The sequence below is a fragment of the Chrysemys picta genome, chromosome 16, assembly GCF_011386835.1.
Source record: "Chrysemys picta bellii isolate R12L10 chromosome 16, ASM1138683v2, whole genome shotgun sequence".
NCBI classification, from domain to species: domain Eukaryota; kingdom Metazoa; phylum Chordata; order Testudines; family Emydidae; genus Chrysemys; species Chrysemys picta.
Window position 1 is genome coordinate 23,075,116 of NC_088806.1, and position 26,593 is coordinate 23,101,708.

At 41.7% G+C, this 26,593-nt stretch overlaps 1 long non-coding RNA gene across 1 annotated transcript; it reads left to right on the top strand.

Moving 5' to 3' along the window:
• Positions 1–9,261: 9,261 nt before the first annotated feature.
• LOC135976076 (uncharacterized) lies at positions 9,262–25,445 on the top strand. Its single transcript, XR_010593293.1, has 3 exons — positions 9,262–9,416; positions 21,121–21,214; positions 24,316–25,445. It is a non-coding gene; the product is annotated as an uncharacterized LOC135976076 (long non-coding RNA).
• Positions 25,446–26,593: the final 1,148 nt, after the last annotated feature.

Below are 26,593 nucleotides of genomic sequence, written 5' to 3' on the forward strand. Positions count from 1 at the left end.
GATACTACAATGAGGGGGAACATGTAAGTCCCTAGGTGTCTAGACAGATAAAATGTGCTCGGTATGATTGACCTGTTTCTCCCCTTCCTTGTATGTTGTGTAGTAAGATACATCTATGATTCTATGATCTATATACAATGAGTGCAAATTAGAATTCTTCAGTCACTTTCACCAGTGGTGGCAGTTCACACTCGTGCCTTCCTTTTTTCACAGGTATAAACGATCACACAACTTGCAAGGCAGTGGAGAATCAAGCCCAGTAAGTATAAAATATTACCTCAATAAAGTTCATGCTAGAACACATCATGCTAGAAAAAGGCCTTCTACACTTATCCTTTTAATCTCTGTTAGATTAAGATTTTCCTCTCTCTGGCTTCAGATGTATGTTTCTTTTTCATCACCACGTATATATGTCTAGCATAAGTAGGACGAAAAGCCTGTACCACCCTGTCCTTTCTTTTTCCTATGCCACAAATTAAGTAGTACTCACGTAGGACTGGATGGAGGACGAAGTGCTTTATAAATTCTTAAAACCATATTTGGAACTATTTGAGTAATCATTACAATGCATTATTCAGTCAGTTAGAAGTACTTTGCAAGAAAAACATGAAATATATCTTCATTGTAAGTGCATCTGTTGTTTCTTGCAAACGATTAGCTGTCACCAAATCATAAATTTTCTTTTATTTTATGGCTAAGACCATTTGTTCTAATTAAGGACTGTGTATGACACTGAGAGAAACTTGCCATGTTTGGTAGAACTAAGGCTTTTAGTCATGCTGTTTCCCAAATCCTAAATGCGGAAGACAGTGTAAAATATGTGTAATTGTTATTTATATTATGGTAGATTCTACTGACTGCACCTGATTGTGGCCCATGTTGTTGTAGGTTCTGGGCAGACAGACCCTACTTCAAAGTTTACAATCTAAATCAGTGGTTCTCAACCTATTTAGCATTGTGGGCTGCATATGCTGCTTTCTATGTGTTATGTGGGCTGCATTCACACAATATATATACTACCTGTATGGCCCTGAGGATGTCACATGGGCCACAGCTGTGTGCTGATTGGGCCACAAGCAGCGTATAAACTGCTGGTAGAGAACCACTGATCTAAACAGACTAGACCGAAAAAGATCCAGGGAAAGGAAGGATTATTATTAGACCTGGTTGATGTTTTTTCATCAAAGCATTTTTTTAACAAAAAATGGCTTTGCAACCAAAACAAAAATTGTCATGGAAAACTCACTTTAGTCAATTTTTTCCCCATTTTTTTCAACGAAAAACAGTCACCGAAATATTTTTTGTGTTTAAAAAACAACAAGCAACAACAACAAAACAAGTTTTTGTAAAAAAAAAAAATGTTTGTAGTTTTTTTTAGTTTACAAAAACTTTTTTTTCTGAAAAATTAATATTGAAAAGTGAATATTTTTCAGTTTTCACTTGTTTATTGGGAAAATTATTTTTGCAGGACATTTTAAAAAATCTATAGCTATATAAATCAAAGGAAATATGATTTTGTGGTTTAGGCCCTGGTCTGGGAGTCAGGGTGCATTCTTAGCTGTGTGTGTATGTGTGTGTGTGTGAGAGAGAGAGAATAAAAGATGGAAAAGTTATAAATATATCATATATATTGGTGAGAAATTTCAGAATGGGAAAGGCTGGAATCTTTAGAGATATAGCCTCAAGGTAGATATCTAACTCCTATGCCTGGTCCCTCTATTAACTGATGGATTAGGTGACATAATAGGTCCTTTCCATCTGTATTTTCTATGATTCTGTAATACCTGGGGTCACTGAAGGAATGGAGGGATCCTCTGTAATAGGAAAGTTCAAGTGCAAGAGTTACAATTTTCTTCTCTTGATTGTATTGCAAGGTTTATTTTTCAGGCAGTTTCATTCTCATTAGCTATTCCAACAATAACCTTTATGGAGGGAGGTCGAGCACAGAGAAAACACACTGCTTGGTTGGATAATTCTGCCCTGAGTTACACTTTGGTAAATCCAGTTACCCCGAATGTATAGTAAGTCAATTGAAATTTGCTCCAGGGGAGCAGAAGAAAAGGGAAGAGAGCAGGAATTTGAAGGGTGGGAAAACACAACTCAGTATTCTCGCATGCCATCTCCAGAGAGTAGTAGCAGGCATTTATAGGGTGAGGGAAGCATTGTGAGAAGCGAGTGTTACAGTCAGGGGAGATGGGAGAAAGCAGTAATGAGGGAGAGGAAGGTGAGTGTTACAGTTAGGCAGGGATGGAAAGAGGAGTAGAGAGAATGAAGTGAGGGGGACTGGAGAAGCTAATGATATGGGGAGGGGCTAGAGTGGGAAGTTTAGTGCCAGTCATAGACTAAAGGAAATAAGAAACACTTTCAAGATGAGATTCCAAGAATGGAAATTTCTCAAGAGCTTGGAAGAGGAGAGGGAACTCTAGGCAATCTACTGACGATGAAATCCACCCCTGTGTAGAGCCGTAGCAGAAGCCCATGAACCACTTAACCCCTCAAAATAGGGCTTAAGTGGTTCATAAACTTTGTACTGGCCATTTGCTGATAGAACAGAGCAGAGAGTAGAACATCCATTTGATGGCCTCAAGGTGAGCTTGAAGAATGAACTCTGAACTTGCCCATACATCTTCCAAGTTCGGAAGTGCTGATCGGTGAAATCTGCAACCTGCTTGCTTCTAAATGTGCAGAGACAAAGCTCTATATATGGGGTGTTCCCTGCTGCCTAGTTCCTCCAAATCAATATTCCCCATTGTTCCATCATCCAAGACCTCCATCCCAGCTATAATAATTGCCATGGCACTATCATCCTGTGACTAATCAGAGTAAGTAATATGTAATTATTTTCTTCCCGCTAAAACGTTTTTGTTTATTGGATCCCTCCCTGAGGGGAAAAGAAACTGCAAAGTAACCACAGGTCAATTTCTGTGTCTGATTTCCTGTCACAGAAAGATCTTTCATGGATGTTAGCTAAGGGTCTCAGGCTTGGTCTGTTACACTACAGACTTATGTCTGTATAACTGCATCACTCAGGAATGTGGAAAATCCACATTGCGCTATGACAATGGGAGGGCTTCTTCTGTTGACATAGCTCCTGCCTCTTTGTAGGTAGCGTCTTCACTAAGCACTACAGCGGCGCAGCTGCATCAATGCAGTTGTGCCGGTGCAGCACTGTATGTGTAGACAAGCTCTCAGATGTTAAGTTCTTTTCTTTTGTTATGAGAGAAAATCATTGCTATCTGGGCAAAGGTAATACGTTTCACTAAATGAAGTTTTATATTCATGTGGGGGGTTGTTATTTTACAGGAAAGGGGCTCCTGGGAAGGTGTAGAGGTTCCTATAGAATGCGCTGGTGACAACTCCCACCTGAGTGCAAGCTGGATTCAGATCTAAAAAGGAGAGAAAAGAACCATTATACTAGTGTTTGTATGGCCTCAGAGTCTTAATGTTCTGCAGGTTGGGAGGCTTACATTTTCAAAAGTGATTAGTGATTTTGGGGATCTTGATTGGGGGGGGGGCAAACTTAAGATGCCTTAAAAGGGCTCTGCTTTTTTTTAAAAATGCCGAGAATCTTCCTTCTGAAAATCAGGCCCCATTTAAGATGTCTCAAGTTGGGCATCCAAAAATCACAAGTCACTTTTGAAAACGTAGGTTGTGTAGGAACTCACTTCTGTTCAGTGCAGATGATCCTGCTCAGCTGTAAGTAGAACTGGACAAATACGGCAAAAAATTATCTGTGAACATCCATTTGAATCTTCACCCCTATCCACTTAGCCTATATTCACATCCCTTTTGAGTTTGCTTTTCCATAAATGTTCTAGCAAATAAATTTTCAGGAAATTTGGTGGAATTAGCAAATTTTAAGCATATACTGGAGAATATTGTCAGAAAGAAAATTTCAGATTTATAAAGTCTGATTCTAAGTGTTACACTCAACCAGTTAGACAAACATGTCAAGTGATCTGTGTCAAATCAAATAGTTTTGTACAACCAGTAAATTTATGAAATTTGTTCCTGGACAATTCACAGAGAAAACAGTGAATTGTACTCAATCCATTGTTCACTGTGAATAGTTTGCCCTACTGATCTAAGATTAATATTATAACCTAATTAAAAAAGCTCTTTCCGCTTAGTTAAAAATTAGAGATGAGCCTCAGAGAAATCAAGTGTTAAGAATCTGAACGTGGATCTGTTCTGAATATTACTTGTGGCTGCTTCTCATCTCTATAATTGGACTAAACCAAAGCCAGGAATTTTGCAGATCGGGCACAGCTCTACTAATTAAATATAGTGCCTTGCACCTTGTGTTGTCATTTGCCGCTTTGCAAGGTGAGTGCAATATAGATGTCAATTGCTACCTCTGGCATAATTAAATGGAGATTACTAATATGGTAGCATTTTACACACACACTGTAAATTACTGTTAGGTGCATAACAGTGGAGAGTCAGGCCAATAGGCTTTTTTTAATATTTATTCATTATTATTTTATTTATAGTAATTTGCATTTGTATATATTACTTTTCATCTGCAAAACTTTAAATATTTTTCAAGCATTATCCTCTCAGCTCCCTTGGGGCATAGATACATTTTATTATCCCCATTTTACTGATGGAGAAAATGTGACACAGATGGGTAAAGTGACTTCCCCAAGGTCACACAATGAGTGAGGGGACAGCTGGGAAGAGAACCCACAGTCTTAACTCCCATTCTTCCAGTCTTACCTCTAGACCAGAAGTTCTCAAACAGGGGGGCTATGAACAGGTGCCAAGATTAATGACCATCTTTCTCTTTTCATGTTGCTAAATGGCAGGGTTGTGTTGGCTGGATCCCAGCTAGATGAAAAGGCTGGTTCTTGGAGCAGGTCCTGGTATGGGAAAGAGGGTTTCAATATGGGAAAGGTTTAGAAAAATTCAGTGTTGTGAAAACTTCATTTTCTGTTTTAAAAAAACTCTGATTGATGGAAAATTCCTGACTAGTTCTACTCATAACACAAGAAGAAGGAGGAATTCCACTAAATTGAAAGCTGGCACATTTAAAACCAAAGGAGGGAATACTTTTTCCACACAAGATATAATCGAACTATGGAACTCATTGCCTCAGGGATGTCACTGAAATCAAAAATTTAGCAAGTTTAAGAAAGGGATTGGATGTTTATATGGCTAACAAGAATATTCAGAATTATGTCTATTTCCAAAGACATACCCAAAATTTGTTAAAGAGATATGATACCTCCTGCTTCGGGCCTTGAGTCTATCTCTAACTATTAATTATTAGAGATTAGAAAGAGATTTAGTGTGGGAGACAGATTATCTCACATCTGCCTAATGAGAGGTTTCCTTCATTATCCTCTGAAGCATCTGGTGCTGCTCACTGTTGGAGACAGGAGCCTGGACTAGATGGATCATGAGTCTGATCCAGTCTGGCAATGCCTATGGGCCTTTGTGGATCAAGCCCTGTGTGTTTAAATATATATGATAGGGTCTCTGTGATCCATTGCCTTTGCACCTTGTGCAGTCATTTATGTCTGTGCAAAGTTGGCCACATTCTGCTCTCAATGACCATGGTGTGTATCTGGTATAGTTCAACTGATACCAGTGGAGTTATTCTCAGTTTATACTAGCATATTTGAAAGTAGAATCTGGCCCTATATTGTAAACTTTTGGTGGCAGAAAAGTCTTTTTGGAGGATGTTAGCAATGTGCTTTCAGGTAGTGAAAACTAAAAATGTATCTTATCTCACTCCTAAAGAATTTGGCTGAAATTTGCCCACTGGCGACTCTCAGCACAGGATCTATTACACTTCAGGCATCTCAAGACTAGAAGACGGTTGGAAATACTTTGTTCTTTGCCAGATGCAGAAGAGCAGTGAATCCTTTGCTGCAACCTCATGGCAGGGCAGAACGTGGAAAGTGAGATGCTTTTCAAGAGGAAGTCCCCTGGGGGGCTTTCAGGCTGTGCGTATGAAAGCAGTCATGTAGAAGAGTCTGGCTCCACTATTTTGCCAGGTAATACATTGGGGAGAAAGAGAGAGACAGGCAAGGTAGCCTCTAGCACAAGAACATAATTTAGAAATACAGCAGGAGTCACATCCAGGTATTGTTTGTTACCAGACGATAATGGTCTCTTGGCAGGAGACCAAGACAAAAAGGGCTCCTGGCCCACTTTTATCCCTGATCATTCACCACTTTTGTCATGTCTGTTATAAAAAGGCAAGGGTGGATTATAATTAAACCGGGCCACTCCAAAAACAAACAAATCCCACCAGGACCTCCAAACAGACTGTCTCTACCTGGTTCCTGCTGTCCGTCTGTCAGTCAGTCATATTTAAACTAAGTTAGTCTCCAATGCATGTATGATGCAACCAGCACTGTAGTATCTAGGTGCCCTGGAAAGCAGCATATATTCAAAGGGTCATATTCATAACCACAATTTTCCCCCTCCCAAGGGCCCTGAACTTTCACCGAGCTCAGTTACTTAGCCTCCCTGATCTATCCTCACACAACTCTTCACCCTGCATCCGTCTCTTCCCATCAGCCTCTCTCCCCCCCTCTGACTCTGAGGCAGAATGGCCCTAGCTCCAAGTTTTCTCACCAATGGACATTCAGCAGATGATTCATCTCCTCTCTTGCTCTGACTCCCTGCTGCTTCCAGGGCCCATTGACCTGAGGAGCCAGGATCCCTGAGATCCAGCCATCGTCCAATTGTGTGCATGTGTGGTTATGTAATGTGGCCATCACTTGGGGGATGTGTGTAAGTAATGGGGCCAGGGTTGTGTGTGCAGGTGCATGTGTATTCAATGTGGCTGACTAGGGATATGTGATGGGGCCAAAACTGTGTGTGTGTGTTTTCAGAGGGGCTGGCACTTGGGTGGAGATGAGAGAATTAGAATATGCATTTATTATGTTATTATGGCACCAGTTAACTCAAACTCCTGCATCGACGATTGACTGGTTCTCCGCATGAGAACAGCAGTCTGGATTTTGGCTTGCCAGATCATATATTCTGGACAAAAAGACTCTACACTTTGGTGTGTTGAGAACAGAGACACAGAAAGAATTGTACACTGGAAATAAATAAAAATTCCAGCCACACTACTATAAAAACCTAAATTACATTCAGCTCCTGAAACATCAAGAGAGGAAATTGCTCCCTGACTTGCATGTTTTGCTTTTATTTTAATTGGAGTGCTATCTGAGCTCTTATTTATAAGAGACCCAAACTGGAAAAAAATGAAGTTGTCAGTTGGGATTTAGAGGGAACAGATGAAAAAGGTATAAAATATTTGGGGGCGGGGAGAGATGGGGAAATATGTGAAAAAGCTTGTGAAAAAACCTAATGAAAACCCAACTGTTAAAAATAAAATAAGGAACAGAAAACAGGTGTCTAAGTCACTAATGGCTTCTCTGAGGAATTCCCCAGAGTGGGAGACCTCTCCAGGAGCTCTTACCAGCTCCAGTCTCTACTGCATTGTTGCCTGTTTAGGTTTTTTCTCTGTTCTGATATATTTACCTTTAATTAATCATGTGTCTGCCTAAATCTCTCTCTCACTTCTCAACTTTCCTCTTCTCTCTCTCTTGCTTTCTTCTCCTCTTTGATTTGTTTTTAGTGGCATTCTCTGGGATATTACCATCTGTTTCCCCAGGGACGTGCTGAGATGTAGAATATATTGTAAAAACACAAAAAAGACCTCCTGCATAACCAGACTGATATTTCACAGGTGGCACTGGCAGAATGAGTTCATTGTGTTTACAGACATAACTCAACTATGTAGGTTTGTTTTCTCACCCCTTACTAGTAAATAGAATTGGCTGTAGACGCTAAGTGCCAAATCCATCCCTTATATCACTCCACTGACCTCAATTGTATACACTAGGAATCATCTTAAAAAGTGGGCACTGCAGGTACTCACAGGAATAACTGTAGGCCCATGGACCATGTATTAGTGATGTATAGTGTCCTGCACCCACGAAGCAGAGAGATAGTTTTTCAGTCTTGGATACCTGAGTTAGGGCACCCGGTTCCACATTTGGATGTTGACTTAAGAGTGAAAGTCAGCCCTGTGTGGAGAGACAAAGGAGGCTGATGCACCAGTGGGATGTAAGTACCTGGAGTTCTGCACACGGCTGAATTTCATTCTCAGATTGCAAGGGGTTAGGGAATGGACACCAGCAGATAGATATTGGCAAATAAGATAGCTATAGGTAGATATGGATACATGGATGTGGATAGACTGATAGAGGCACAGATTAGACCAGTTCTGACTTTATCAAAGTCTGCTTGCCAACCACTAGATCAAAGGCTTTGAGAAGATGGAAAAGAAACTTGTGCCCCTCTCCTTTCCTTGCTACTCATGCCAGAGCATTATCCAGCTGCTGCCCTTTATACCTATTGCTCTTCATTTGCCATCACTGGGCCTTTTAGTTTGCACTTGGAAGTGGAACAGCCGGGAGGAAGCTTTGCCATAATGTTTCTATGGAAACAGTTAGCTCTTCAGCCAGTTCTCCAAAGGGCACAAGCCGTGGATGCCTCTGAGTAACTGCTACATGTATACACTCCTGAGCCTTATCCCTGGACACCAGTAGATCTCCGTAATGGTTTCCTAGGTGACCGTTTTCTCCACGTTGTGAACAGTAATAGGCAAGTTAGCAATGCTAAGTGGTGCTCTCTACCCTTCTTGCTGCTGACAGTGAAAGGCAATGTAGTGGCAATAGATCTCAATCTGGTGCACTTCTATTCCCAGAGGAAACATGTTCACACAGACTCCTGGTGCCAGATGAATGGGTTTTTACAGGACCTGTGGCGACAATCCAATTCTGTCCAGATCATACAGGAGCACTGACATTGCTTTGCAAACCAACATATGGCTCAGTGTGCCCTAGTTAGCAGATTCATTCTGTTTCTTGTGATGAACACTGGCCTGCATGGTATATTCCACATGCATGAGAATAGGATTTTTATCATTTGATAGCAGCTGACTATTCCCAGGATATGTATGGTAGGTGGAATGCACCTGATGTACACTGGATATTCCATACTCAGGCGAATAGATTGTACCTGTTGTGCTGCTAAATATTCCAGGCACCTTCAGTTGGAATGGATTTGCTGTGCAGCTGGTCACTCCAGGGTCATCCAGGAGATTGATCCAGGTGCCTTCAATTAGAACACATCTGCTAAGCTGCTAAATATTCCAGGTGCTTCCAATTAGGGCACAACGGCCATGCTCCTGATTGTCCCAGGTGCCTCTAATTAGAACACCTTGCTGCACAGTTGAATGTTCCAGTACCTTTCTGCTTGAATGCTTCTACTATGCTGCTAAAGACTAAATGCCCTACCATTTCCTGGATCCCACTGCAGACTGAAAGGATGAGGACCTGCAGCAGGTGTGGTGGAAGACAAGCAGCATAAGGTCCACTGGTTTGGTGAGTTGGTGGAACAAATGTTCAGTGTTTGGAAATTTTTTCTCTGATGCTCTCTCCCTTTCTGTAGGTGCAAATATAGGAAGGGAATAACTTCTTTTGAAAAGTGGTCTTGTGGGTGAGCATCTCCATGAGGAGAAATGGCATAAATTCAGAGGTGATGAGTCAAATTCTGAGGGGACCGTGTAATAGACTTCCTTCCCCTCCTTTGCACTTGAAATTCCTTAAAGCTACTTTCACCCACACTGCCAAAGTCTAAGGGAATCTAAACTAGTGTAATTTATATGTAAGGAACAGGAAGAAGGTGTAAATTGAAGTAACATCCACCTTACTTTACCCCTACCTTCTGCTCCCTTTATGTAGGTTAGAGCAGTTACATCAGGGCAAGTAAATCTAAGTTAGTGCAAGGAAGTCTAACTTATTGTAAGAAGGTGGTTTGCCTTTGGGCTGGAGAGCCTGGGCCTAAGCTAGCCCCCTGACTACAGGATGAGCCATATCTGGATTGAGTCAGATGATTCCCCCATATAAAAGAGCAAGATGTTGCAGTTAGAGGGGGAAAGTCCAGGAGACTGAGTTATGTTTGGAGATTCTCCAGGGAGCAAGAAGCAAACAGAATGGAGATGAATTTAGCCATTTTCTTCTTTTACAACTGACCTCTGAACAGACTTGATTTTTACAAATGTATGTATGATTTGAAATTATTCCACAAAGTCTTTGCTCAAACATATTGCACCCTATGGGTTGTTCGTGGATGGTGCAGTTTGAGTATGTCTTTAGCTTGTTGCTGTTTGTTTGTTGTTCATGGTCTGTGATTGGTCACTGCTGTGATGGGGTGTTCTTGATTGGGTGAATGGAGATTCAAAAAAACACAAGCTGAGGCATCACAGAGATTTCAAGATGATGATAAAATGGGCTGGTTGAAATTTTCACAAACAAAGTTGTTGAAAAAGTCCTTTTTTATAAAATGAAAATTGTAGATATGTGAAATTTTCAGCAAGATTTTTAGTATTTGTATCCAAATTTAATTAAAATTACTATTGAAATAAATATCAAAATTATCAGGGAAGTTCTACATTTACCAAAACCCCAGTTTTCAGTAAGAAAAAGGGTGGACGGGGGTTGGTAAATGAAAAATTTCAATAATTACAAAAATGCTCTCAGTAAAAGTGGGTAAAATATGACTATATAAAAATGTGATCAATTAAAATGCAGCTAAATATACTTTTTTAATATCACTGAATGTTGCAGAAAATAGATCCATATGAAATGGAAACAACTTTGAGTTTTTTCACCAAATCATTCCCAATTCTTTTTACCAGCTCTAGTGTTGTGCACACTTCCATGCAAATCATGCAAACACATAATAATTTTTTTTATCTTGCCTGGTGCAATTCCTATCGGTGCAGAGGATCAGCACTAGGGCTTTGCCCTGCTCAGTCATTGAGCCTCTGAAGCTGTGCATTGGCCTTGTGCTGATCTTCTGGGTCAGGGAAGTCTGATTTCACCCTCTGAACATTGTGAGCAAAAAGAAATCACTCGCATGAAAGCTGCATAGAAAATTAATAAAAAAAGGATAAGAATACCATTGAGATAGTTGTGGCTCTTCTTGGTGTGAATACTTGTTAGAACTAAGAAAATACTGCACAATTGTATTATCTATTCCTGTAAAAGGCTGCACCATCATAATGTTTAATTTTAGTAGACATGGTGGCAGCTTGACTTTAGCCAGTAGTGTCAATCTTAGGAGGACCAGCAACACACAACCAAATTCTATTGTACCAGCTGATTAATCTAGCTGTGTTGCAGTGGTTAGATATGTTCACAAAACCCCCCAGCATGGGCTTGTTGTTTCAGTGACGGGGGATAAAGCTCCATATATATATATATATATATATATATATATAATTTTAAATTCAAGACACGATGTGTTTTTAATCTTGTTTTGACAGTTTTCCTTGGGCCGTGTGTTCCTTTGAAGCTACTTTGAACTGTGTGGGTTAATGGGGGAATTAGACATTGGTCTTGAAAGTAGGGTAATTTCTAAGGCAAAAAAAAAAGCATTCAGCTGCCTTAACGAGATACTTTAATGTACTTGTAAACTTCAACATATAGAAGACTCATAGGGCTAGATTCCTCACTGTCTTGTGCCTTGTGTTGTCATTTTCACCTGTGAAGATGCGGGCGAAGTACATGTATAATGCTACCATCAGTGTAAGCATGTGGAGAATTCTGATGTGGCAGCATTTTATACCTATTGTGCATGGGTGCAAATGGTTTCAAAAGGTACAGAGAAGTGGAGAAGGATTCTGAAGAAACTTACATATCTGAAGCTAAATCTTGCTCAAAGTCAATGGGAATTTTTACCTGGGCATGGCCTGTATGATTTGACCTTACTCCATATATACACAGGGACCACTGCTGAAAGGCAGCCACTACTGAAATGAAAGATGGAAGCCGTTCGACAGTTCAGGGCAACACTACATCAGAGCTTTATGTCAGCAAGTTGAAAAACACTTTTTTCAATTAAAATTACAGGGGGATTTAGAGGAAGAACGTAGCCGTCCAACTCTGAAGCAGGCCAGGACACCCCGAGTCTTAATGGCTACAGGTTTTCAGGACCACCTTGATTTTAGGACTCAACTGAAAAAGACTACACTTCTGCACCACAACATTCAGTAACTCCATACTAGGTTATTGGTTTCTGACTCAGAAAGAGGAATGCCAGCTATTGAATCACCAGCACCTAGGTTGTCTTTAGAGGTTTCCCATCAAAATACACTGACCTAACCCAGTGTTTTATCCTGTCTAGTCTAAAATATCTCCAAGGGACTAGGCTCCTCTCACTTTCCTTGAGAGATTATTGAGCATTCTAAGAGATCTAAGAGCTAGATACAGAGGAGAAACAGCAATGAGAGGGATAGAATGCAGCATGTCCTGTCATGTCATGAAAGATGACAACGGTGGCACTTGTCCAGACAAGTAAAGAAGTGTATAATGACTCACAAAAGCATGCATCTTTTATCCAGTAAAGTGCCTGAAGGTAGTATGTGATCAGAGTGGTGCTCCACACTTTCAAAAGAGCCCCAGAGGATCCCACTCTGTGTTGTACCTAATTGTAAGGGCAGGCAGGAATATTTCCGATGCATGGTCTGTGAATGAACACAGGCCTAGGGTTTGCTGATGCTAGATGAACCTAGTGACCAAGATTAAAATGCCAATACTATACATTTCAATAGCTCTACCCATCTCAAAGCACTTCATAAACATTGCATGCTGGAATCCCTTTACCCACTACTGAAATGCCACCAACTCTAGGGTGAAATATGGAAGCTGTTTAACAATCTACAACAAAACTACACAGTTTAACAATACACAGTAGTTTATAATAGGAAGTGTAGAATATCTTATCAAATGGATGCAATGAGCAGGATTCTCTGCTGGTGTAGATTGGAGTAGTTCCATTCAGTGGAGCTATGCTGAATTACATCATCTGAAGATCTGGTCCCAGAGTGAGAATTTTAGGAAGACGGAACAAATTTAACCAAATTGTGATGGCCCTTATGAAAAAGCCTTATACAGTTGAATGAAAATGAAATAACTCTGTGTTGACTTTTTAAAGCAACCTATAGGATTCTATAGCAGGGATATAATTCTCTATTACATTCTATAGTTTAGTTTTAAAATTCCATAAAAGGATCATGTTCAAATAGTTTTTTACAGTAATTTCTTTAGAACCCTATTTAATTCCTGTAGATCACTAGTGTTTTCATCCCCATTAAACTCTGTGGGAAAATTTCCATTAAGGGTCAGATAAGATAACAGGGTTAACTCTTCACTTTGGCACATACATGTCAAGTATCAGGGGGTAGCCGTGTTAGTCTGTATCTACAAAAACAACAAGGAGTCTGGTGGCACCTTAAAGACTAACAGATTTATTTGGGCATGAGCTTTCGTGGGTAAAAACCTCACTTCTTCGGATGCATAGAGTGAAAGTTACAGATGCAGCCACTGCATCTGTAACTAACTTTCACTCTATGCATCCGAAGAAGTGAGGTTTTTACCCACGAAAGCTTATGCCCAAATAAATCTGTTAGTCTTTAAGGTGCCACCAGACTCCTTGTTGTTTTTGGCACATACATGGCATTTTTAAAGACCAAAGGCTCAGTCATGCGAAGTGCTGAAAATTAGTGGCAGCTGAAGGTGCCTGGCACTTTGCAGGACTGAGCCACAATAAATAAGGTTTATTGATCCAGTGCATAGTACTACCGCATCATCGATGTATGGGATGAATGCCACCTACTAAAACACTTCTCGTACCACCCTGCATAGCTCATGGAGAATTTCTTTCTGAGTAATGATGGCACTTGGTTCTGCTTAGCTGATGTGGGTGTGAAATGCTACCAAACTTTGCTCTGGTGAAATAACCACACAAGTTTCAGGGTGACACAGAATTAGGCCCACTGAGTGTTTGCCGTACCTGTAGAATGACGCATTCCCACAGCTATTTGCTGGTTTCATGTAGCCCGTGCTCCCGGATGGAGGGAAAACACTCTTTTCTTCCATCATCTACTGGCTCAGAGAAATGCAAGCTCTGGCAGGGCCCATTAATTTTTAATTTAGCCCTCTCCACATTGTACTGCTGTTGTGTTTTATGAGCACATTATGCTGAAGTGAAGGCTTGTAAAACAGAAAAATTTAAAGTTAAAAAAGCACACTCATTATAGCTAATATGCATGCTAAAGTGGAAATACACAGGTATTTATAGCATAGCCCAATATTAATTCTTCTTATTATTTATTATTATTTCATCCGTATAACTCAGCTGAAAATTGAGATATAATTTATACCAGAAACCCAGAGGAGTTAAAAGCGGATGCCTTCAATTTGCAGTTTTCATAGATGCTAGGATAAGCTCTGCAGATGACATGTGGCATCTGCAGAAATATCAGTACCATTCTATTAAGATAATTTCCTCTCCTACCCAGCTCTTCCCCCCCCCTCCCCTGCCACTACCACTACGAACCCTAGCACAACACATTTACTGTATGAGAATATGTCCCCATTCCGTCAGTCACACACAATGCCATGCTGAGATTGAAAACTTTCCCCATATACCTTTCCCGCTGCCATCCTGGCTAAAAGCAGCTCTGCTCTCCAGGAAAGCAGGCAGTGTCACTAATGTATGCAAGTGACAGTTACAGTCATTTTATGTCCTGATGGTAAATATGCAAATGATATCAGGTGTTTGCAGCTAGTAGCCTCTCAGCTCTCTGGCACTGTCTTTTTACCTGATTTCATCTCTGGTTCACTTCCCTAGTATTCCATTAGCAGAAAGCAAGAAGGCACCAAACCTATCTTTATTGATAAAATTATATCTGAGATGAAGAGACGGTGGGGAAAGCTCCTGATAGAAAGGTGAAATTTAAAACCATCACAGGAGACAGTGCCAGTATCCAAATTGTTAGGATAATGCGGGGAATGTAGACAATTGTGACCATCTTGTCTTGCCTACTGGCCAATCTATTATTATTTAATTATTATTATTGAATAAAATCATTTATATTATGGTAAGGATTAGGGCCCCTGATCATGGTTCAGGGTCCCACTGTACTAGGCATTGTACAAATACAGAAAAACAAGGATGGTCCTGCCCCAAAGAGATCTTTATACTCTTTTTCTTTACCATTGTCAACCTAATTAGCTACTTCACTGGTGTGTGGTGTGGGTTGTGTTTTTTTTTTTTTTTTTTAAGCAGAATTATGCTGCCATTCTGCATTGCAGGCAGAGCCTTGAGTAGAGTGTCACCTGTTCCAGTCTGACCCCCGCATGAACCTCCCAACTTTCTCCAAGTTCAAGCTACTGTAACTGGATGTGCAGAGCACAGGCTTACAGGCAGAAGGGCTCCGAACACAGTCAGTGTTTCAAGGTTAAACACTTGCTCTGTTGTTTCCATCCAGTTATGGTGACAGGGGCAATGGGTCAAAGAATTGAAAATCACTTCTGTTACTGACCTGTGATTACTGGCCAAAATAATATTGTTGGTGAAATTTTGCTCTCAGTTAGACCTCGGGGGTAAATTTCTTCTATCAGCTACACTGGTGTAAATCCAGAATAATTCAACTGAAGTCAGTGGTGATACTGGTGATTTACACTGGTGTAATTCCAGACAGAAATAGGACCGTGACTTCTAAAGTCAGTGGGATTGCACGAGTGTGACTGAGAGCAGAATTCGGCTGCATATGGGCTGGTTCCTATATTCTTAGGGCTGAATCCTGCAGTCATTATACAGAAAAAAGGTCCTTTGAAGCCAGTGAGACTATTGCTCTAGTAAGGCCTGCAAAATTTGGGCCTTAGGCATTAATCACCATTAAATCCAGGATGACTTTATGGATTGTGAGCAGTCATATAGTTTGAAGGATATTGGGCTGGCTGGATTAGTAACAAACTGATTAGGTCCAGAGAAATGTAATAAATGGTGCCAGTGTGGGGGTAAGGTGAACCTGACCTGAGAGAACCCAGGCTGTATCTGTCCTGAGGTTAAAACAGAGGACCCATTGTGCTGAGTGCCAAAAAGCTCACTGGGGCAAGGAGTGCCTTTTGTCATACATCTGCATACAAGCACTCCGCACAATGGGGACCTGATCCAGGACTGGCACCTCAAGGTGCTACCACTATACAAATACATAATACCGTGATGAGTGGGGGGGAGGGGGAGGGTAACAAAGGGCATGGAAATCCTGGGGAGAGGAAGGACAAGTATCACAGAAATAAGATTGTGGAGGTGGGTCAGTTGGGACTGAACCTAGAACTTCTGGATCCAAAAGCAGCATTCACTGGTGTGTGAGCTAAAGGAACAGCTCCTTTAGAGTAGAGCCAGTAACACTTATCAAGCTCTAGACATAATCTAGCCACTAGAGGGGGACAAAGAGCTACACTCTACTACAGTGGTTCCCAAACTGCGGCTCATGAACCCCTGGAGGTTCATGAAATGTTACAGGGGGTTCTCGGGGAAAAAATTCCCTAATGGCAGACAGAGTTGTCCCTAGGGACCCCGGGCAGCACGGGGCCAGGAGCTTGGAGCCCCTGGACTTCCAAGAGCTAAGCAGATGAAAGCAAGCATATCTATCACACTGAGGAGATTTAAACTTCAAGACTCCTTATAAGAAATGGAAAGGGAAGCGGATATTTTTTGCTGTTTTTAAAATTAAATAGGCAGCTAGTATTGTTTTTAAAATTATTATGAAGAACAAGTTTAAGCTTTGTTGTAACATGCGTTGTTTGCCTGGACTGCGCAAGACCTGAATGCTTGTGTAGAAGGAACTGTTTGAGTTGGCTTCTTAAATACATTTATGCTGTTTCACATCTGATACTCCTTGATGAAACATAGGAGCCTTGTCTTATAATAGGCTTATTCAAAGTGATACAAGCTACGAAAGTGAGATCTTGGAAGAGTGTTGCTGTTTTCATAATGTAATAAAAATACTGTCATGATAAATAATAATTAATAATAAATAATGTGTAATAAGCATGTCATAAAAACAACTTTTATATTTCCAAGATCACTGCTTTTTATAATTTATACTCAGGTAAAGGAGAAAATCCCTGGAAATATTCATTTTTAGGAGGGGGTTCATGAGACTTGACATTATAGTGAAAAGGGTTCACAGGTTGTTAAAGTTTGGGAACCACTGCTCTACTACTATAGGTTGCACAAGTATGTGTGCATATAAGTGCACCTCCCCCCCCCCAATAAATATTATTCTCTCAATTCTTTTGATGGTTCCTCTGCTGAGATTGCCAACAAGTGACTATTGTGGTTGTGAATGTTGTGTAATAAGCAACTTGTCCACTGAGAACTTGGCCAGGACCCACCAACACAATGCACATCAGCTAGAGCCCAGCCATCAGATGCTAATCAGTCACTGACTTGTGCTGGATTTCATTTGGCAGCCTATAGGAGACTGTCACAATGGGCATGATGCTGAGAGCTCTCAATTGCCATTGAAGTCCAATGGGACTTCCGGGCACTCAGCACCGTGCAGAACTGATCCCGAAATTCTATTACTGATCTTCTGAGCGTGTGAAGATCTTTCATAACAAGTCTCTATTCAGTACCCCAAAGTGACAGCAAATTAGCTGTAATTTTTGTGCACATAAAAATGATTCAAATGTAATCTGGACTAAATTAAGCCTGTTACAATAAAGGCCATTTATAATAGAAAATGAGTTTAAAGTCATTGATATAAAGTGGGGCTAAATTCAGAAGTCCTTATTACAGTCTGATTCTGATTCCATGCTGGTGCAGATTCACAACTGGTGTAAATCAGTGTAGCTGATGGAGTTACACTGAGTTACACCAGCTGGGGGATCTGGTCCATTACTATTTGCATTACTGCAGCTCTTAAAAGCCCCAATTGAGATCAAAGCTCTACTGTGCAAGGAGCTGCACATGCCCATAACAAGAGACAATCCTGGATCCAAAGAGCTTAAAATCTTAATAGATGAGGCAGTCATGGGGAGCATTATCGATCAGTTTTACAGATGGGAACGCATTGTTATTTTTTGTTTTTTATTATTATTAAGAAATTAAGTTATTTAGCCATGGCGAGTGAGGATGTCTGGGATAAAGGAAAAGAGCTCAGATCTCCTGATAGTCAGTCCAGTGCCTTAACCATAAGGCCATTTGGTACCATCTCCAATACCGAGCACTGTAAATGAATTCAAGAGAGATCAGTATTAGGCACTGAAGCTGGGCAAACTCTTTAACTGGGCAAAATGCCCATTTACTTTTGTGAGGGGCTGATCCTGCAAAGACTTACTCATGTATTTAACCTTGGGCTTGAGTCTGGTCCTATAGAAATCAGTTCTTGTCCTGGGGCAGAAAGAGACCTTACAGTTAGGACGGGTTGAAAGTTTTCCATCAGAATTTGGGCGGGGGTTGTAGGTTATTTTCTTATCTGCTTTCTGTGAAACTTTTTCTTCTTTTCATCTAAGAGGTGAAAATGAAAAGTTTTCATCTGAAAACCAAACATCAAAGATTATTTTTATTAAAATGCCAACATTTTCCTGGGGAAAAAATTCCAATCATCTCCTCTTATAAGTAGCCCATAGAAATCAATCATTGACTTCAGTGGGACTACTCACAGTTCATACATTTAAGCACATGCACAATTGTTAGAGAGATCACAGCTTGGCAGAGGACTTCAGGATTTGCCCCCTACCTTTTAGCCTGTGAGGACAAAATCTTCCTGAAGAGGAATTTGCTGTGAGAAGCTTCTGTTCTCAGTGAAACATGCTGTTACTCTCAGCCATGTATATTTTATTGAGGTCATTCACAATATCAGATTTCTCCCTCTCCTCTCCCACCATTCATGTAATACAATTTTATGAAACTGACATTTGTGACTCCTCTGCTTTAGAAAAATAAATTATGTGGGGAAAGCTGACAGCAAAATATTTGTTTAGATTTTATTAAGCATCAGGAGAAAAGCTGTGTAAGATGCCAAAAGAACAAGATGAGCAGAATCAAGTCTTGAGCCATCAGAGAGGCCCTCCCTTTCCCATCCACATGCACACATAACCATTAGCAAATGGGGGGGGGGGAGGATTTTAAAGCTTAGGAAATATTGAATGAAATGATTTCTACTAAGACTTTTATTTATTAAAAATTGTATTGTTTATAATGTAATATAACAAATCTGTGACTACCTATGCTATTATATTTCTCACTGTGCCACACACTGATAGTAGCATCACAATAACAAGGAGAGAATTCAGAGCCATCTGCTCTATAAGAATCCTAAAGAATCTCCTTTAGCTGATATATGTATTTTGCCCTATAACACATAGTTGAGCAGATCTGCTTCTAGCCAACAGACACACACACAGACACAGCTAATTCAGTTTAGCAAAATAATTCCTGATTCCTTCCACACCCATACTCCAAATATTTGAAATAGAGATGGGTCTACGCTGTTTAAATATAAATTTACATCTAAACTTTCTTTAAGTTTGGGAATATCCAGATAAGGTTTATGTATAGGGCCATTAAAGTTATAGCAGTGAATTCAGATCCCTGTCTGCTTGAAGTTTTTCATTTCAATACCATCTCTAATTTTAAATTTACACATTTTTATTTTGTTCAGACAAATTACACATTCTTAAGGTGAAATCATTACCCCACTGGAGTCAATTGCAAAATTTCCTGTGACCTCAGAAGGGCCAGTATTTCCCCAATAAATACAGCACGCAGTGTTAAATAAATACATGAATAACTGAGAATCAGCTTGTATTGAAACTATGTTTATAAATTGAATTCATTGAATTTAATTGGAGCTTTGCAGCCGATATCAATTAAGAGCAGGATTGGTCCCTCTGTTTGTTTGTTTGCCTCTGCACTGGTGAGCAATTTGCAAACATTAAATAAATACGCAATCCCATGAAACAGACATTTTAGATCAATTTTATAGATGTAAACAAAGGTGAAAAGACTTGCACATAAGCACAGTGGGTGCAATGAATCTCCATCCAGAGGGCCAGCACAAATCCTGCACATTCCATAAGTTATACTTTGAGTGCTCATGTCATCCATTGGCACTGAGATGTCCTTCTGGATAGAGTTGAATTTTGCACATGGGAGCTAGGAATAGAGTGCAGAAGACCTGTTTGCAGTCCTCTGCTCTGACTGCCAGATAACACTCTGTCCTAGAGCTAGGAATAGAACCCAGGAATCCTGGCCCCCACTGCATTTGCTCTAGCCACTTTACAACAATGCTCTGTCATCAGTTGTGTGATTGGAAGGCCCTGGCTGTATGAAAATTGCAGCATCAGAAACATGAGAGAAAACCCCAAAGAGTAACGACAAGTTGATGCAACATCCTCTGGGAATGAAAGGCAGGAGGAAGTTTCTAGCCAGCAGATGATAATGATGGTGAATCAGGTTTCCACAGGTTTCAGGTTTCCACAGGTGAATCAGGTTTCTAACTAACCTCTTGTGCATTTAATAAATCCAGAAGCTCCATTCCAAGGATAAACATGGTCCCCATGTCTAACCAGACAGACACCTGCTGTCATTTTCCTTATGTCTGAACCTGCACAGCAGGACCAATTATCCAGCTAACAAACCGGAGACGAATCCTGTAGTTTGTGCCATCCTATCAGCCGAATTAAAGGTGTCATGGTTACCATAGCAACATTGTTTCAGATGCTGATGGGAGAAGCAGTTACGATTAAATTATTGAGCGTCAGGTGTGTGGTGTCCCGTCCCACCAGCCCCTATAGACTTTCCTGGTTATCACAGCTCCTGGACTGTGATTCCTTTCAGAAGCAAATCAGCCAATTAAAGACTTAGTGGATCCCAAGGACATGTTGGCATGTGAGATGCTACACAGGATGGGAGGGCCCTGCATGAAAGTCTTTGAAGCAGCTAAGCACCTTTTTCACATGTAACAGGTTGCAGTGGGGAGGAAGAATAGCTCTTGCCCTACCACAGACTCTGTTTTTAAGCCTTGGTCTTCGCTTTGTTGTCTTCCCTCTACAAACATATTCTGTGTGATGCAAGTGTAATGTGGTGCTCTCAGGTCAGCAGTGATGATGGAACTGATGATTTCTGGATCTAAAATTATGAGCTTTTATTGTGTGATTTAAAAGACCCTGGATCTGTTAGCTCAAAGATTGTAATATACTTCTAAACCTCTATGTTGTCCAGCCACTAGGAGACAACACAGAGTCAGACTGTGCATGTATGGGTTACTACGCAAGCAACAAGGACTGCTGTAAAATGGAAGCTGTCTATCTCTCTGGTAAGCTGTAAAACCAACATCTTGATGAAGGATTGGCCAAGGCCAGAACTACTTACCTCCAGGATTCTCAACCTATTAGCATTGTTTTTTAGATGGAGCTCCTCCCTGCTCACAATAGCAAAAAGGATACTTACCCTGCCCTTTGCAAAACCCTTCCTAGAGACCCACTTCTTTGAAGAGGTCCATGGGCACTAACCCACATGTTAGTGTGTGGCGTTGTGACCATGTGAGTCGGTGGCCTTGAACTCATTTTGGAACACCACTCAAATTTGGATTTGGAACACCACTCAAATTTGACCCGGCCACCCCTGTGTCAAGTCAGAGGGGCAGCTGGGCCCCACTTGAAAGTTTGATGCACTTTTCCCCCCTCCAGTTGAGAACATATGATTTATCCAAATCCATCCCTGAAATCTGGGTTTCATATAAAATGGAACTTGGAGATGAAGGATTCTGGCCAAAGCCACCACTCATTTTGGCTGAAGTGGAGTGGGCTCACACACAGACTGCTATGCCAAGGAATGACCGAGAGCAGATTCTCAACATGTCCTTGAGGGGAAGTCAGTTGAGAGAGTTTGGGTAGAGACTTTGCTTGGAATGGAAATGAAGGCCCATTTCTAGTCCTGACCACCTGTGGTCACACACAATCCTATGGCATTTATCTCAGTAACAGAGGTGTTATCCCTCTAAAAATTTCCTTCCAGTTTTGGTTGTATACAGGATTCCCCTAAGCCAAGTATAAGATGTGGAACTTTGGTGAATTCTACAATGGAACTTTTGTGGAATCAATTTAACTTATGAGTTAATATATAAAAATTGCTTGCACTAGCAGAAGGAGTAAAGAAGAATATACTTATACAGTATATTCACTACAGGTTAATTCATCCTTGCTCAAATACCATGGAAGTCGTTGATAAAGGCAGCCTTGGGTGCCTCAGGGCAAACATATGGAAAAGTCCATAGGAATGTTCAGGATCATGCTACATATGATGTCTCTTAGGATAGAGAAAAGTCAGGGCTTGGATGTAATGAAGGTAAAGGGGATTCTTTACTGAGACTGCTGGACATGGAGAGACCCTGTGGTTCTCTCTGGCTCTGTAGCTCCTGATCTGACAAAGAGCCTCTTTTGCCTAATGTCTCCTTCTAGGGGCTCCCAAAGTCATGGCCTAAACTAGGAAATCTTGCATTGAACTGTTGACTCCTCTAGGCTACACAATGGACATCAGCTCCAGAGGGAAATGTGCAATGTAAATAGGGGGCAGAAAAAAAGCTGAAACAGCTGCTGGAGGAAGGACATTAGTGTCTTTGAAAGTAATTGTTTTTAACCCTATGTCAACAGAGTTAAGAGGCCTTTTGTTGTTCACAGGAGCTTGTGGGTTTGAAATGTCTCATTTCTGTCTTGACAATGTAGTGGTAATTAAAGCATACAAATACATAGAGGTAATAGAGGTCAGTAGAGCTGATTAGGCGACCTGTTACAGGACTCTGATGGTTGGGAGAGATCAAGAGGTTTTGTTAAGAGCCATCTAGTGTCCCATTCAATATCTGCTTTGATTAGGTTCTAGAGACATTAATGACTAGGAACTCCCTCACATGGCCAGCAGCCCTGGCTGCTCCATGTTGAGAATTGCGCCTGTTAGCCCAGGACGTTTGTGGGCATTAGCGTTGTATTTTATCCAAATATAAAGGGGCATTTAATTTTTACCCTCCTCCCCGACCCTTGCCTGACTGCAGCCTGGGTAGCTGGAGATCTTTGTGATGCAGTGTTTACAGCATCTGACTTTGTTGCCAAACAGTGATTTACTGCTGCAAATGATGCTGTTATTTACCTTGGAGCATTGGACTGGCTCTCAGAACTGAATGCAGTGTTGAAATGTAGAGAAGCCTCTTCAAAGACTAGTGATGGGCAAACACTTAAGATATTGCCCTAAAGGCTCCCTGTTAATTAATCCAGGGAACTGTCCAGTCCAGAATGTGTAAGGAGTGAAATGCCCTGAGGCTTAACAAATCCTCTGAAGGACAGCACCCTTCACTGTGCTAAGATCTGCAGTGCAGAGTCAACACTAGAGAGGAACTCAAATTTCCAGTGTGCAGAACAAAACCACAACAACTTGCCTGCAATGGGGTCAGATCTAATCTTCTTGGCCACACTGACCTAGAAGTAGCACTGCCTTGAGAATGAGGACAGGGCTAGGAAGACCCCCTAACTCCAGACACATAAATAATGGCATCAATCAGGCACCAGAAGACACCTTAGCCATTGGGATGGAGACTTGATATGATAGCCAGACAACTAGGTGATACACAGTGAAGGAAAGCTGCTGAAAGAAGCACAATCATGCTGGCTAGAAAAGGCACTGCTTTAAGCTAAAACTGTTAACCACAGGGGGTTGAGGGGTAGTATCACGGCCCCCCTTCCTTCCCAGACACACTCCACATCTGCTAGAAGAGCTGGCACTAAGGGAGTAGGGAAGAAGTCAGGGGAGCACATACTGCACCCCTCCCAAAGGGTGGCGGAACTGGCACCGAAGCCTGGGTTCTCTGGAGCCTCAGGAGGAAATCTAGCTGACTCAGACAGAATTCGTCCTAGGTTTCCCAGGGCAGGTCATTTCTCCCTACATTCCCTACAGCACGGGCTACAGCATAAGAGCCTAAGCTGGCCCATAGTATGTCTAGTCTCCATAGGAACAACCAAGGCTATGGAGAAGGTTTTCAATGAAGTTTTTGTTGAATTATTGTTACTGAAGCCACACCCTGAGTAGGGGGAGAGATTAGTCCCAGACTGCAGAGCTTGCTTCCAGTTAGAAAAGGGACTTTCAAGTGCTCACCAATGATTAGAACATCCTCCTTTCCTACGGCTAATGTGTCTCATGCAATCTAGCACCCCTGATGGTTCCAGCCTTCCTGATGTGCATTGCAGCACCTTTGTGCTGCTGATAATATAAATGTAATTTGAGCTTAAGCTCTCCCTCTCCTTTTTAAAAATAAAGTTTTCTCTATATTTATCTTTTATCCTTCATCTCACCCCCTCATGCTGAGGATGTTCTTGTCAAACACACAGAACAAGCTATTATTATACTGAGGTTTTTTGTTTTCTTCTCCAGAAGGAAAGTTAATAGAAAATCCGTCTGAAGAAGGAAAGCAACTCCACTGAAGCTCTGACTTGTGTAAGGAAAGGACAAGCTCCATGGACGCTGTTGTGAAACAGGTTATTTAACTCGATACTGTAGTGGTGAGCAGTGCCAGAGTGACAGCCTATGGGACTAAGTTCCTGTTTACCCTGGAACCGACTAGGTGCTAGCACTACAAGCGTCCCTCATCCCATGCTGCTCCATCAGTGTAGTGCAACTTTTCTCTAGAGAGGAGAGTCCGCTCTCCATAGCCTATTGAGTCCTGGGCCTCTGCTCAGAGTGCCAACAAGGGGGGTGAATGTGGCTGTAAGTTTGCGACAGTTGTCCACTATGAATTGGTCTGTGCCGACATATTACACAGGTCAGCAAGTTACTCACCGTTGTGATTCAGTAGATAGGGACTAGCACTCAGGAGAGTAGGGAGATAGTCCCACTTCTGCCACTGACTTGCTTAATCATCTTGGGCTGAGTCATCTTAACTATCAGTGCTTCAATTTCCACATTTGTAAAATGGGAATAACATTCACAGCTTTGGAAGGAAAGTGTTATTATTAACTGCTACTGATCTCAGTGGGTTTGAATTGATCTAGAAGAGGAAAGGCTCTGTAATGTAACCAGTGTCACACCTTGAGTGTAGCTGCTAATAGCTTTGTTGGAACAAAAGGCAAAGCTTCATGGGACTGTATTTAATTGCAGTGGAGCTCAGAAAAGCATATTATAGATCTTTACTTTGCTTCGGGCTGCTTCAGCAGATGAGAACAGTACTGATGCCTCCCGCTGCTTTGGTTGTGTCCTACATTACAGCAAATTGCATAAAGAGGACCAGGAGTAGGAAAAGGCGGAGGTTGGACTGTTTCCTCTGAGGAGGCATGTGGGCTAGAAGTTGATGCAAAAGATGAAAGCTCTGTGTACACACAATGGTCCGCAACATTGCCTTTTCATGGAGCAGGCTCACACCAGTATTAAGGTCTCAAATCTTTGGGCCTGGTCTTCCTGTTTGATGTACAAGGTACAGCTGTGCAAAGGAATAGCTCAGTGGTTTGAGCATTGGCCTGCTAAACCCAGGGTTGTGAGTTCAGTCCTTGAGGAGGCCATTTAGGAAACTGGAGTTAAAAATCTGTCTGGGGATTGGTCCTGCTTTGAGCAGTGGGTTGGACTAGATGACCCCCTTCCATCCCTAATTTAAAAAAAAAAAAAGGCTAGGAAATACTTGTCTTCCCCCAAAGGGGAGTGAGCTACATGAAATCACTGGAGTTAATTATCATTGTTATTTATCCAGTATGCATGGACAGTGTCCCACTTAAATATAATCTAGCCCAAGGTGTTCACAATCTTTGGCTCTGATCCTGCAATGAGCTCTGCATATGGGTTCAGGGGTTTGCTCACATGGAATTTATTGCAGGACTGGTGCCTAAAAGACAAAGATTAAGGGATTGTCTACACAGAACATTTATACTGGTATAAGCTAAGGTGTGACATTATCTCAGGCTAGGTCTACACTGGGGGGGGATCGATTTAAGATACGCAAATTCAGTTACGCAAATAGCGTAGCTGAATTCGATGTATCCGAGCCGACTTACTCCGCTGTGAGGATGGCAGCAAATTGTAAAAGTCAGGGACAGATCATGGACTTCTGTGAATTTTTCTTTATTGCCCGTGACCTGTCCCTGACTTTTACTAAAAATACCCATGACAAAACGGGAAGGGACTAGACAGTTGCGGGGTGGCTGGGAGCTCTGGGGCCCCCATCACCCATCAGGGCTCAGAGTTCCAGGGTCCCCCTGCCACCAGAAGCAGAGAGGAGCTGCAGGTTCCCCCTGCATCCTCCCCTGTGGTGGGGAGGGCTGTGGGAATCCCACTGCCACGGTGGGGAGTGGCTGGGGTGCCCTTGTCCCCCATGGCAGCAGCGGGGAGTGGCTGGGGCCCCCTGCTGCTGTGACTGGTGGGGAGCTGTGGGGTACCCCCCTGCCTGCAGCATCTGGGAACTGTGGGGTACCTCTGCTGCCCATGGCGGCTGAGAGCTTGGGGGCCCACTGCTTCCGGCAGCAGGGGGACCTTACTGCTCCGTGCCGCTGGAGGACCCTGCAGCTCCCAGCTGCCAGGGCTGAAGTCACGGAGGTCTTTTAGTCATGGATTCTGTGACTTCCACGACCTCAGTGACACAACTGTAGCTTTAATTATAACAGATAAAACTTTCCTGTGTAGACAAACATGAAACAAAACACACTGGAAGAGTCAGGGAATGGTGATA